Here is a 15,612-nt window from a genome sequence, read left to right as displayed (position 1 = left end):
TCAGGCATCTTCCTTTTACTACATTTTGAATGTTATCTTTCTCCACCACTTTTTCCATTGTCAATACTAAAAATGTGAGTCTGCAAGGTGATGCAACCCTTCACTTGAAATTCTTTCATTAGAACATGTAACTAGAATTAATTAAAACATGGCATGCACTTCCCTACCAAGTGGCTTTTATCAATCTTTTTCTACCAGAACTGGACAAAACTCCTTTTTTTTTTTCTCACAGAAAATTTGAAAACTTTGGTTTTGATGATATATAATCTTAACTATTTCAGATTTATTTTTCAGTGTCTTCTGTTTCTAGGTAAATTTCTTTAATGCAGAAGAAACCTAAACATTATAATGGACATTATATAAACATTATAATAAACATTATAATCTGTAATAATTTCATTTTGATACCATCTTTCTTGGTCAAAGCAAGCTCTATGAAACATCCCAGATCCAAACTCCAGTGGTTCCCTTACATTTAATGACAATAACAAGGACTCAAGAGACCTGCAAGAAGATCTGCAAGAAGACAGTGATATCAGTCACCTGCACACAGGGGCCAGAAGGATTGACTGTTTGCTGTCAGATCTGAAAGACTGAGAGCAGATTATATCCAGAATACATATGCTTCAGCCATGTGGGTGATGATTCATGGAGCTATCACTTTGTCTCAGTCCTGATGGAACAATTTGAGCTATGTCTGAGGGGATTTATTTGTATGCTACCACTTGGATGTGATCACAGGCTGTGAAGATCACATGTGATGGTACCAGCAAGATCATTTATATGTGATGCCTGAGATGCTAAATGGCTTTACTGAGGAATGCCTTACGGTTATTTCCTAGACAAAAAAATACATTTGCAAAAGACCAAACTGCAGTAATACACATCATTTCATATTGAAATACAGTTATTAAAGTCACCCTACGTCATTAATAGTAGTTAAATTTGACCTTCAGCTAGAATTATTATAACTCTGTGGGATAGTCCTACATAACTGCTTTTTAAAAAGTCTCCTTTCAACAAACACAGTTTGCATAATCCCTCCATACATTCACAGTTCAATTCAAAGAAGCTCCTTTGCTGCTTTTACCCCCTTAATGACTAGGTAAAATTACTGTCCTTTAATTAAGGAACATGAGGAGCCTTCTGTGCCCTGCTGCAGCCTGGTGCACCCATGCTACTGGGCTAAACCTGCCCAGGACTTTTGCCTGTTGCTGAGACTGAGTAACACCATAAATGTCTCTTGCCTTCCAGTGAAAGAAGGCACTGTATTGAGAAAGCTTCTATCATTAACTCCCAGATTGTGTTTTGGAACCACCTGGCTAACTGGTCTGAGCCAAAACCAGTTCAGAAACTAGGTCAGGCATTAAATTTTTAGTACAGATGTAATCAGGAAGAAACAAAATCAAGAAGGAAACAAAACTATGCCTTTGATTTGCTGTCCAAACACTGGACTACAAAGTGTAACTACTGTACTGGAGGCTGCCAACAAAAGCTCCCAAGTGAATATGTAAGTTGTTTTTTTCTCTTGCACACCAAGTAACTGAGAAAGGTTTATCTAGCTGCCTGAACAATTTATGAATGAAGTCATTTGTGACAAAATCAACATAAAAAAATGTTCTTGAATTTATTCATAACTCTGAAAACTCTTCATAAATGTTATTTACTTCACAGACAATTTCAGTCCTGATTAACTAGAGCATCCTTCTTCAGGAGAGCACTTGAACACACCCTCAAGTCCCATTGGAGTCAATTATTAGGTTAGTTGAGGGAATCAGTTATGAAGAGAGATCTGTGAGGAACATTGGACAAAAGAAAGAAGGAATTGAAAAGCAGAGAAGGAAAGAAACAGAAAGAATACTTGGAACAAAGGCTAACAGCAAAAAAAGTTGGAGGTCTTTGAGATTAAACCTCTTGGCCTTGTACTACTGTACTTTTTGTACTTTGCCCATTGTGGGAATCTGCACCTCACTTTTCAGTAGCTCCAGCACAAATATCTTCTGTAATTTTCTCATTTCTTCATGACTCCCATGAAGTGTTTTATTCTATACAAGTTTCCCTAGAAAATCTTTAAACAAACATGTTAATAATATGATACAAATCTATTTGTAGCCTGAATTAACTCCTTGTGAATGTACCTAATTTAAAGACAATAATGTAATGTGTATTAACTGAATATTGAGAAAAGGAAAGATCTACCATAGAAATGCGGCAGCAATGCATTTGCAAGGACATAACAAATACTCTTGCGGAAGATCCATGACATCAAATTAAGCGCATGATTAAGTAAAGATTTGGTTGATTTGCTCAATTTAACACACCCTGATCTTATGATAATGGAAGTAAGATATGCTCACATTATATGAGATAATTTACTCAATGAATTTGACTTTCATGTGAACAAAGTAACAATAAATCATGCTGCATGAAACAAGGCCATTTCACCCAAGGGAGCACTCAGACTCATTCCCACAGCTCTTGCTTTGAGCACCTGCAACCTATCACTGCCACAGGACATTTCTGCCCATCTGATCAAACAACCAGACCACAGCATAGGCTGGGACAGAGGCTAGATACCTAACCAAGGATCTTGTTTGGAGTTCAGTGCAAGTCTTCACATCCATAATTTAACCATTTTAGCAAGACCTATATTCCACAACATACTTGTGAGAAAAAAAGACATAAAATTAGTGACACCAAAACTAATGTTGCCAAAGTGCATTTGTCCAGCAAATTGTGTTGGTCTCATATTTCCAGCACAGCTCCTGCAGTTTTGTCTCTGACAAAAGCAGATCTCTCCTCTTCCTGAAAGCATTTATATAAGTCCATTGTTTTTCCACTCCCACCAAGCACTTCAGTAAATACAGCAAGTACTTGCTGGCTAAGCGTTTAAGATGTTGATACAGAATGTCAACACAAATTTTCATGTCTAAGTTTTGATGTACCTAATTACTAGGCTTTGCCCACAGATGACCTGGAGAGAAATTTGGACAATACATTAAGACTAGCTGTTTCCAAGCCTTTCTCAACAGAAAGATGTCACCCAGATTTCATAATCTGCTAATCAATTTCTCTCTCCATCACCACCTGCAATAGCAAGTTGGCCATTTATGCTCATGTGATTTTTATTTGTCAGTGACACAAAGAAGTCTAATAACTCATATTTTAGAGTGCAGCTCATTGACAACAACCTATAAAAAAAGGGCAAGATGAAGCACACTTTAAAAAAAAAAAATCTATCAGATACAGTGATCTGCAAGTGGTCGCAAGTTTATAACACTGAAAACAAACAATAGGTATACATATTCAGAAGCATCAATACTGACAACTTAGCTAATCTAGTTAAGTGGATATTATTATGTAGCTGCCTGTTCCAATGATATTAAATCCCTTATAATAGGCTGAGTAAAAGGACAATATTTACTGAACTTTTAGCAGATAATAAAAGAGCAAAGGATCTAACTGTCTAGGGTGCAATCAATCCATTTTACTACAGGAAGACTAGATAAAAGTCACGTGAATGAAAATTATAATTTAAGAATAAGTAAAATCCATTAAGAACACTGGGAATTTGGGTTTACACATTAAATGGTAGGAATTGACTTTTTCTAAAAAGCTGCATCCCTATGTTTCTCAGCTGAGTATTTCTGTCAGGAATTAGGTTTTCAAGATGCACAAAATCTTTCAGTGTCACAGTTTCTATTGTATAGCCTGACAGCAACTTAAAAATAAAAAATAAAAATAAAAATAAAATAAATTAACAGATAATTCACTAAAGCCACTTGCTCCTGAAAGTTTGCCTGTACCTGTGAAACTCAGCCACTGCCACAAAGATGGCTCTGAAACACTCATACCTTCTGCATGGCTTCAGGTATTATATCAGCAGAAGGCCCGGTGTTTTCCTCTACTCCTTCCCTTGGCCAAGTCCCTCCAATCAGAGCTACACGCCTTCAAAAGCAGTCACTACTGTAACAACCTTCGGAAAGCATGGGAGGAGGCACCTTATCAAAGCTGAAGATGCTGATAGGATCCCAGGCTCTTGAAAACACAGAATAAGAGGCTTATAGTTAGAGAAGTGGAGCAGACATGCCATTTCCTTACTCGCAAAGCTACATTTATGAACAGTTATGGTCTTTTCTCAAATTCACAGATAAAAGTTATCAGATTTGCTCTGTGAAAGTGATATTTATTTCAATCTTACATGCTGAAGTTAAAGCATACTAAAAAGGGGTTTTAGGGCTAATTCCAGAAGGAGAAACTCACAGACAACAGTGTGCTTAAAGAGGCTGGGAGCCACATGGAGAGCATGGAATCAGACATCCTCCTATGTGCTGATCAGGGTCCTGCTTCTGCAGCCCCAAGGAATCCCACATACCAACAAGAGCCTACATACATCATCTCCAAGGCACCGCACTGCTTCATAGCCCACAATGAATCACATAACAAAGGTGCAATGAAGTTTAGAAGTGCTGAAAATTTAGAGAAACCACAAGCACAACTTCCAGCCCAAACTGTCTTACAGATGTACTTGATTTCCATAAAACAAAAACAAAACAAAAAAAAATAAGGTGATTAAATAAAGAAATCAAAGTCAATTGCATGGTAAAAATAATAATAATAATAGTAATAAAGAATGCTGTAATGCAGTAGCAAAAATTATTCATTACTATGATTATTATTACTATGGGGGGAAAGATAGTGCTCTTATATCTGGTTCTATGTCTATACAACCCACGTAAAGCTTAACCCTGAAGGTTATCTTTTCAGTTGATTTCAGTCTACTTCTCATATTGAAACAGGCCATAAGCTGCTTTTATCAGCTGCTATCTTAACAGCATTGAGGGCTGAATCCAGCAATATACATAGGGACTTTAGGTACAGACTCCTACAATGCTACCTGGTTCCTGGCTCCCTGTGTGTGTGTGTTCCTCAAACAAGGGACCCAGAAACACTATGAAAAGTGTATTTGAATCACACATCTTTGCTCATTCATGATCCAGGATAAACTCCTAAAGCAAAACACATTCCAGTATGCTTCAAGGAACGCCATGAGCTTCTTCTTTGCTGTAACGGAGTAGTGGTTATGGTTAGTTACTCCATGGAATCTGGGTACATGCAGTAATGTGCAAGTTGTAAACTGGGCAGGAGTATCTGAAGGTCTTTTATGGACAAGATCTCTAACCATTAGCCTACAAAGAAAAGGACATAAGAAGTACCTCAGTCTGCAATCAGTTAAAGGAAGACAAAAAAAAAGAAGGGGGGTGGGAAAGTAGGTACAACACTGGGAAGAACCAAGTTGTTCGTGCTGTTTTGGCATGCTCTCTTAATGTTGTGCATGACACTTCAGAGTGAGGAGCTCTCTTTATTCAGCTTCTTGTCATCTGAAAAAGAGAATACTTCAATACATTTTTAATGAATTTTCTGTAGTTAGAAGTGAAATTTTCTCAGCTCAGAAAGTAAAAATCTCCACAGACCAAGCAGAAAATGTCATATAGGAAACATAGCCAAAATTTAAATAAATACCACAGAATAAGCTTGGATACATTTCCCATCTTAGAATGCCTTTGGCATCTTGTTCCAGCAGTTTTATGCCTGCTGGTTTTCCAGAGAGATTCCTTTCAAAACATCCCCCAGGGCAGTGGTGTAATTCCAGTCCAAAGGCTTTCGTCAGCATTAAAGCCAGCTCAGCAACACAGGCAAGTCCTCCGCTCTTCTTAAAGGCTACCCTTCAGCCTCACTTTCCAATGAAGTGAACCTTATAATGTTTCATTTAATATTATTAAATAATTTCTCTAAATCTTGCTGGCTTTACCACATCAGCTCTTGTTTTCATCACCTGATAACATCCATCCGCAACCAGTTCCTTCCTGCTCTCACACTAGGATGGCCCCCTTCACTCTCTCCCGACCTTTACCTCCAGCCTCAATCAGCTGTGCTCTCTCCCTTCGTTGATGTGAGTACAACTGCCTATCTCTGTCTCTTTCTCATGTAAGCTATGAAAAGCCACGTGGGTCACATCTGCCCTATTCCCAGGCGTTTGTTCACTTATATCTGCAGCTGTTGCCTGGTTGGTATCTTGGACAACTTTACTCTCATCATCTCACATGAGCTAACATGCTGAGCTGGTTTTACTTTTATATTCCAGGTCAGAGTTTGCTCAGTAGATGAACAGTGATATTCAAGATCTGAGACCAGGGCTTTTATTATGTTAATGGCATACTTACACTTCTTCAGGGCTGTTCCAACAAAGCATCCCAGAACACATCTGTGAGACCAAGCCCTGCAGAAAGGAAGGAGGAAAAGAGCAGAGAAGAGCAGCAGGAAAAAGATAGAGCCTGACTCCCCCAACTAAGTCCCAAACTGTGGTTTTTCCTTTATGAGAAGGATTGGGTTCTATGTACAAAAGCAGAACATTTTAATGGGAATTGAGAGCACCCACTTCCAGCTCAGCATAAGGTTTTTCACAGGCCTGTAGACAGACCACTCACATAACAAACCCAGGCTCAATTTCCTTCTTCAAACCAGACCAAGAAACTTAGAAGTTTCACGCTCCTGCCTACCAGGAATGGACCCCAGTGCTCTCAAGAAACATGAATCACACTCAAGCCCTGCACACTAAGGCATTCACAGCTGTGAATAATGAATTTAAGAGGTGCTTTACATCAGCCCAGAGAAAAGTTCCCAATTGCTTTCAGGCTGCATACTGAATTCCTTTTACACTGCCAGGAGACAGAGCTCTGACTTGCATAAGATCTGATCCCATCACCCTCTGAAGCCAACAGCAACTGGGATGCCAAACATGCCTTACAAGCAGCCTGACAGCAGAATCACCTGCCAAATCAATACAAGTACCATTAATAAAACATGTGATGTGGGGTAGCATCATGCCATATAGCATTAAACAGCAGCAGCAGCCCAAACAACAAGTTTGTGCATCAGGCTTAAAAAGTACACCCACAGAAGCCGGGAGAAAGAGACGCAGAATCTCCCAAATCTAAGAAATAACTGTGGTTGTCAAACACAGCAGATTTCTTGGTGTCAAAATCTGTCCCTGAAGCAAGCAGCAATTACAGCACTTTGCAGCACTGTAAGCCGTTCTGACAGCTCTCATCTCAGCCTGCAAAAAAAGATTTGATGTTCCTGACCACCCTTAAGCAAAAGAAATAAGGGTGCCCCACTCCCTGCCCTGCACAGGCCACTGCACATACTGAAATGATTTCTCCATACATCTTTCTCCCTACACATATTTATTGCTAGGTATTTTTCAACCCTCACTGAAACACAGTTTCTGCAAGTCTACGTCTGCCTTCTGATGCATGGGAGCTGTATCAGGCCCAAGCACAAAATATTAGAAAAATCACTTTAGGTCGTTTAATGAAGCAGAGCAGCTGACCACTGGACTGCTGGCAGGTAAGACAAGGAGTAAGAACTGTTAGAGCACCTCACAGAAAGAAAGGAGAGAGAAAGAGGGCACCACTACCATGAGTGTTATTTGTTTCTGTTGCTGTGAGAGGCAAGGTAATTTGTTTACCTCTCAGCTGATTAACCTGGTGGGACACATTGACAACAATACATCAGTAAATTGGTGTGCCATCCTAAGAAATTACACAACAAATTATCGTTCATCCTATTACTGATGAAACCCATCCCTTTATCTGTCCATTAGGTAGACTGACACATTAACTAACATCAATATCCCAGCACTAGCTGCGGGAGGATCTGTACCAAAGAAGTTTGATATGTTTTTTCCTCTTCCTGCTGCAGGCCACAATTAGAAAGACAACTGTTTAAGAACTCTCACAATTGTATTTTATTTGACATCAGCAATATACACTGGAGTATAATAGGAACAATTTTTGCACAATCTTTCTTGCAAGATGGATTTATTTTCCAAATACATAGATGTTCATTATACAGGAAGGTAACAGTTAAGCTGCACAATAGCAAAACAAGTTGACAGCTATCAAACCACCTTTTTAGTTTTTTTTTAGTATAGTCAGGTGACCAGCATTAAATATATGCATTCAAATAATTTAGTTAACCTCTGATTCTTCCAATCTTCCAGCCACATTGTTCCATGCAACAAAAATGTGCACAAAGAATGATGTAAAAGAACTCAACTCCAAGGTTTCCCTTGTTTTGATTTCCTTTCTGGCTTTCCCCAGGTATGGGTCAATACAAAGGGATACACATCAGAATTTGGCATGGCACAAACTCTTGCAACATGCATCTAGGACAGTCACATATTGCAGAAGTAATAAATTATTGAAAGAAAAGTTGGGGGATTTGGGTCTTCCCTAAGAGGGTGTTAAAGAAGCATCTCTACTATGCTGCTTTAGAGGGTATTTTCTGCATGCCACAGCTTTTACAGAAAACAAAGATTAAAATACTTCGAAAAGCTTCATATCTTTCACTGGGAATATTTCTTACAATGGTCTAAGATTAAATGCAAATGCTTTGGTTACAATGGACAGGGCTCCACAGGAAAAGTTTACAGTTAATTAAAATACCAGTAAATATTAGCTTTTTTTTTTTTTTCTCAACTTAAAAATGACAGACAGCTATAGCACCTGCTGTAGCCACAGTAGAAATTCCCCTTTTCTTTTGGTTCCTCAGCTGGTACAGCCATTACATTTTGAATTATTTACCAGCACAGAAATTAACACCTCCCAGCCTGCCCCACTGGCCACCATGATTTGAGAATGCAGGAGAAAGTGTGACCCCACATTGCTTATTAGATGAACCAATTTTAGCAGCTAGGGGGAGGAGTCTTCAAGGCACCACTTCCCCCCTCCCAAAAAAAAACCCCACAGCTCTCCCTCCCCGGGCTCGTGGCCCTCCAGTGTCCTGGAGCATCCCAGCAGCTACTGGTCCCCTGCTCATCCACTGGGCAAGGGAGCAAAGCCAGGGAAAGGTCTGGAAGGAACCAAAACAGTGCAAAAAGGAGCAGGACATGCTGAAGCATGGGTTTAGAGACTGTACATAGGAAGTTTTAAAATAGCTAACAAGCAGCTCTTAAGCCTCAAATGTCATACCCTACCTCAGCAAAATGTCTAACAGTCTCTAGGCTCAGCTGTTCTTCCCCAGCACAGGGATACCTTCTCCTGCTGAACAGACCGTTTTACTAGGATTAAGTTCAGGCCTATTAGACCCCAGTCCCCACTCAGTAAAGCAATTACTGGCTGTGTTTGCTGCCTTCCCCAAATTTGCAAAACAGCCCGTGATCTCCATGTGTGCAGTGAAGAAACTTATTTTTTAACAATATAAATAAGACAGCAGGGGGACAGCAGGGGAGAGTCAGCTCAGTTATTTTCTTCACAAATACATAGCATAATAGGGAATTTAAAAGAAGTAAGAGTCAAAAAGAAAGCAACTTTTGCAATGCTTAAGCTATAGGACAACTGATAGGGGCAAAACAACTATGCCTTTAAAAAATGGAGATGCTATTTTGCTTTTGAGGAAGCCCATGTGCTGCTAGAATGGGCTTCAGGAGCAGAGCTTGTACAGCTGGACTTTTTTTTTTTTTTTTTTTTTTTTTTTTTCCCTAAACCACTGCAGGACTAGGAAAACAACTACAGAAACCATGGATATGTACCAAGCAGCTGCACTAAGCAAGCCCATTTTCATGTCAGCCCCACTACTCTCCATATCAGAGCATTTAGCAGATGTGTAAGGAGAAGACAAGTGCAGGACACCTTGATCCTCCTCTGGGATGTTCAGTGCTGTTACAGCCAGTATCAGCTGTGCTGAGCTGAAAGATGAGAGATGTTCACCTCCAGTCTGCCCTATTGGGTACTCCAAGAGAGCATTTTCCATCCTGCCGCCATTACTCTGAGGGCCCTGATACATCACGGTATGGTTTGGAGGCACAGCAGGATGGATGCATCCCAGCTGGCAGTCACTGCTATAGCTCAAATCCTTCTAGCCTTCCAGCCACAGCATCAGAAACCTTAGGACAGACTAAGGATGCTGTTCTGCAGGCAGGATTTGCAGTTAGTGTTGACTTCCACATTACACTCAGCCTATGCCTAAGCTTCCCACTTGGGAAGGAGTTTAGGGGGCATTTTCATAAGTGGCTTAAGCCAGCATAAGATCTGCATCATCTCTGAAAGAGGCAGTCTCATTCTCCTTCATCCCTTTTCTGACCATAGGTTCCTACCTTTCCCCACATCAGCAACATCAGAGCTCTCAAGCAGCCAAACGATGGGTTACAAACTCATCTCTTCCTTTCATAGGATCCATGCTATACATGTGCCAAGGTTTTGGATGTACATTTTCCAACTACTTTAAATGCAGCCACAGCCCACACGCTGTAGTACTGACCAGATTATCAGAAATGCTCAGCACAATAAAGCGTCCCATGAATTTAAGTACACAAAGTCTTTAGATTTTGTAGGAAGGTGACACTTCCGAAAACTGGCTGTCACTGTAATGAAAGCTTTTGTTTTGATTTTTCCCCCTCCTTCTATAATTGAGTTAAAACAGAGGCAGGAATCTCTCTATTTGGTCTCTTAAACAAATCAAGTTAAACACTAGAAGTTTCAAAGTGCTTTAATAAAACTCGATCTTTTTCTTTTACTATTCTGCCTCTTAATTCTTCCTGGCTATGAACATACACTTTTTAATGAAAACAACTTCAATGGAACATAAACGTTTCTAGGAAAACATTAGCAACTTGTTTTCTTTATTACTTTCTCATTTTATTTATAATGAAGAAATAATTATTTCTAGGCTGTTTCCTGCCAGATGCTGCTCTAGTACCTCTAATAGGACATATCTTAAAATAACTGCTTGGTAGCAAGAAACTAAATTTTTCATCCTTGCTGATATTTTCCCTTCTCTTCCTTTTCTCTCTCTGTGACTTGACTCAAGATCTTTCATAAATTCTGACCTTCATGTATTTTTTGTCCATTATTTATAATTGATGCAATTGACAAAATTGCCTTTGTAGAAGAAAAAAATGACCACATAGGGTACACCTAAGGTTCAAGGAAGGCTGTGAGCCTCTGCTTTAATGCCAGAGGAGGCAGGGGAAGAATCCTATAGCTGTGGTTTCACAATAACTTTAATCCACCCCAAAACATAATCCCAGCCTTCTCACCACCTCCTTTGTACCAGAACTAACACAGTGAGCCAGATCAGAGAACTGATTCAGCTGCCTGCTAACTCAGACAAAAGACAAAAAAAAAAGACAAACTTGCTTTTAGCTAGACAAGCTATTTCAACCAGCTCACCATGACCACACCAGTACTTCTCACCACACAAAGCAGACAGCAAGAAGGTAGGAGCACAGTTAGTTTTGTGGTAGAGTAATAATGTAATAACGTTGTCTGTCTGGTGCAGACTGCTTCAGAGGCTAGTAGCACATAAGCTAGCTCCCATCCATGATCCCTTCAAATATGACTCGTGTACTCAAGACCTGGATTAAGCAGCAGTGGATTCGTCTCCACCATGAATTTGCTACAGGCGTTGATCTGCAAAGGCATCCTTCTACGTTACAAAAGGCTGCCTTAACGTAATTCTACAGGAACCCTGGTTATCCAAAACTCCTTAAATCTCCATCAGCAGTCTGGTGCTAGAAAGTGTGGTCTTAAATTAATAAAAATTAAATGAATGTACATACAGAAAACCTGATTTACTTAAAGTATGTTATGATGTATATTACTTATTTGATGACCTAATGAAGTCTAGCAGGGAAATTTTCAAGCTTGCAACTGTAAAATGGACTGTGAAGTTACTGTATAGTGAGGAGGTTCAAAAAAACACTATTAAAGTGCTTTGAAAGCACTTAATGACACACTTGTACGTGTTCTTGAGTTCAACATGTCTGGTTCTCCATACTTGTGCATCTTTACTTACCATGGAGATGAGCCACCAGCACAAGATGACAAGGCAAGACAAATCAGTACTTAATTTTGCAATGCATTGAACTCACAAGTCCAGGTGAGTGCTTCATACAGTCACATGCTTCTTCTCCCAATCTCCAGATAAGAGTTTTCGAAGGAGTAAAACATATTCCCATATAAAGATTATTTCTTTAAATGCTTATTTTATGCCAACCAACCATCTATGTGGATACAGCATTCACTAAAACAGACTGTAAATGGTGAAGTAGATCAACAACGACAAGAGCAACTCAGATCTCTGTTCCAGTTAAGGGTTAATTCAGTAGTACAATTTTTTTTTTTCCCCATCAGGATATTTTCCCTTGAAAATACAGATATGAAGATAATAATAATAATAATAATTCCTTACCTCACGTGGTGCTTTGCATCCAGAAAGGTACTCTTTCAAAATAAGCCTGCTTGCAAGCGTATCTTGAGCCTGCTTCCGTTACAATTCAGAGAATTCATATTATTTGAATGTTTTTATATATATGTATCCAGGCTGTGATCACATTAGTATTTTTAAATACTGAAATTATGCTACTATTTAAAGAGATCATTTTAAAGCTGTTGGGAGTTTGGATGCTTTTTCTAAAAAGGGAGTCTCCAAGGCTTTTTTTTTTTTTTCTTCTCTGTTATTTTTATTTTAAAGATGACATGACGATTTCTCAGGAAAGAAGGAAAGAAAATAGAATTATGACCAGAAAACATAGTGAGCTGCAGTGGATAGTAACTGGTTTGCTTTGAAGTAAGCTCTTTCTCTTGAAATAATATAAAAAACAATAAGGAAGTGTGAAGGAGATCTGTAGATGCATTAAGTTATGGACTAGAGGGTAAAACTAATCAATTCTGAAAAGGATACCTACCACATTTTCAAATCCACATGAAAATAAAGTATGGTTTACAAGTTCCATCGATCTTACAATAATTGCTTTTTCATTCCCTCCAGTTAAGAACACAATAATTAACATTAGCAAAGAGAGAGTTTTTCCGAATGCTCTGTACTTCTCACTACTCACACTTGCTTAGAATGTGCCAAAAATTTACTTTCAAAATCTGATGTACTCAGAACATGCTGAAACTGAACAACCACACTCATATTCTCCAAAAAAAACTACAACTTGTTTCTAAGTAGAGACCTACAAATGAAGACTATAAAAATTAGTGTGTATCAGACTCTTCCAAAATGATGCACTTTTCCTTCCAAGAGAACCAGTAGGCCTGATTTCCCTTCCACTGAACCATCTGGTTTTTTGCACTGTTTTATTTACACAATTCTGCTCCTCCAACTTTTTAATGTACTGATTTATGTTTGTCAGACCATCCAGAGAAGAGCATCCCATCCTCCACTTTCCACTGACCTCATGCAAACTTACTGCCACACATCTCTGCTGTTCTCTAATACTTCTAAAACTCTGATCATCTTTGGCTTTATCCATGTCATCATTAAATGCTATATGTCACCTAGCTTTCTCAACAATGCATTTGCCATTTTTTTTAATCCATGATTTTAACTTTAGAATTAAACAAATCCAAAAGCAGTGTTTTTCAGCTGTCTGTATTGTAATTTATAACTTTATTAGCCATACAACAGCTTTTCATTTAAAGCTATTGGGATTTGGCGGGAGACTGTGCTACAGAAGAAACCATGCTCCAGCTTCTCACACTAAAATTCTCCTAGAGAATCTCCTGAAGTATCTACAAGAAAGTGTCTCAGGTGGCCAGCATGTCTCTTACACAACCTGTGTGTGTGCTCTTTTCTTCTGTTTTAGCCTACCTCTTCACTTCCAACAGCACAAGGGATATACACTGTATATTCCGATGTTCTGACAACATACATGTAACTTCACTACCTCATAAGGTGCACTGTGTAAGAATGACATACAGGAGGTATGCAAGAAAACTGAAGGAAAAAGAATTCTGCACTTATCAAAAATAGCTAGTTCATTTTTCTCTGGAAATAATTGGTTAAATCCTATTACATATAGTTAATTGGTTTTCCCATTTTTTTCCAAGTCCATCCTGAGTCATAAAAATGATGAGATGCCCAAGACTATGCTTGAGCTCCCTATAATCGATAACTTTTAGCTCTTGTTAATAGAAGAGCTCTAGTCACATTCCTTATTAAATTATTTGCTTCTTTGATTCAATTATCATATGTTCTACTTGCCTGATTGCAAGGTGACATAGACTGGGTGACTTAATTTACAAAATCTGCTTTTTTTAAAAAAAAAATTAAAAGCACATGGGAGAAGAAATCCAGAGCACCTCAGAAATGTGCCATTGACATCCATTTGATGGAGACAAGTCCCTTCTGCAGGGACAAAGACTCCAGTTCTGCTGCTGAGCTCTAAGAGGGCTGGGGTTTGGATTTGCCTCTTTACTTGACTTCATCACTTTAGAAAATTAAGTGAAAATTCTTAGTAGCAGGCTGAGAGAAATTTGACCTTGCACAACTCGGCCTTACAGTTGACCATGAAATACACTTCAACACCTGTGAAGACAATCTTCTTGAACTGAGTTTTCAACCGTTTTTCTCAAATGACTGCATCACTGGTTGGGGCTGCATCACTGAAATCTGTGGGAGTTTTGCTATTGGTAACAATGTCTCCGAGGAAACAGCAGTTAGTGGAGATTGATCTCTGCTTCCTGGTAAGGTTCTTTGGCTCTCTATGCAATTTTTTTTTCCTGGTTAGAAAGATGACTATCTGAAGCAATTGGTTAATTTTAAATGACTGTGCTACTGTCAAAAAAAAAAAAAAAAAAAAAAGGTTGTTCAACAAAACCAATATTAAAAAAAATAAAAATCTTGTAAAGCTCATCTCACTCAAAACCATCCCTAGTAACCTATCTGGTCACTGAAATGACACCTGCAACACTCTCCCTTGTGATTTTAGTTACCAGTGTTGAACATTTGGCCCTCTATATTTAGCATATTACTGCCTTGCTTTTTTTTTTTTTTTTTTTTTGTGCTTCTAAATTACACAGTATTCAGAACCAGACAGTATTTCTGAGTATACTGCAGGCTGTTTACTGTTTCTGATCACTCCAAAAGGAGATTAATTATGATGAAAAAAACACTGTTAACAATAACCTTCTATCTACATTGTCCTTATGTACTTTGGAAAGCTAGTTATGATAATTTCCTCATACACAGGAACACAATAATGTAGTACAGTACAATAAATTAGTCCTAGACTCAATGAGAATTTTTATATCTCATTTTGAATATTAACATGCAAGTGTTGGAAGGTAATTCAGAAATATATTGACAGATTAAAAACATTTGTTCTGAGATATGATTAAAAATTTCTTCTAACATGGAAGCATAGAAATTAATAATTGGAATTCCATTAATTTTTGCAATCCTTTTTTCCTCCTTATAAATCTTCAATATGAAACAGGACATACAAATGAATCCAAGTATCATATTTAGATTGACCTTGGTCAAATAGCCTGAACCAGTGTTGATCCTACTGAACAATGCACTGAAAAAGCTGATTATGTGAGCAGTAGAGGGGGATGGGTGGAAAGGAAGAGACAGCTATTTCTCGTGAATAGTTTAAAGCTCTGTCTGAGAGAAAATATACATGTTTTTCATCAGAGAGAAAAGCAAAGAATAACTTCAGTAACTTCTGGAGCAAATTCTAGGTTCCCAGCACACACAAAACCATTGTTCTTTATAGTATGAAAAATATAACTCTTGTGCAATTATGATTAGCAGTTG

Source organism: Netta rufina, assembly GCF_964035555.1.
Source record: "Netta rufina genome assembly, chromosome: 4".
Taxonomy (NCBI): Eukaryota; Metazoa; Chordata; class Aves; order Anseriformes; family Anatidae; genus Netta; species Netta rufina.
Note: the sequence above shows the minus strand (reverse complement) of the source record.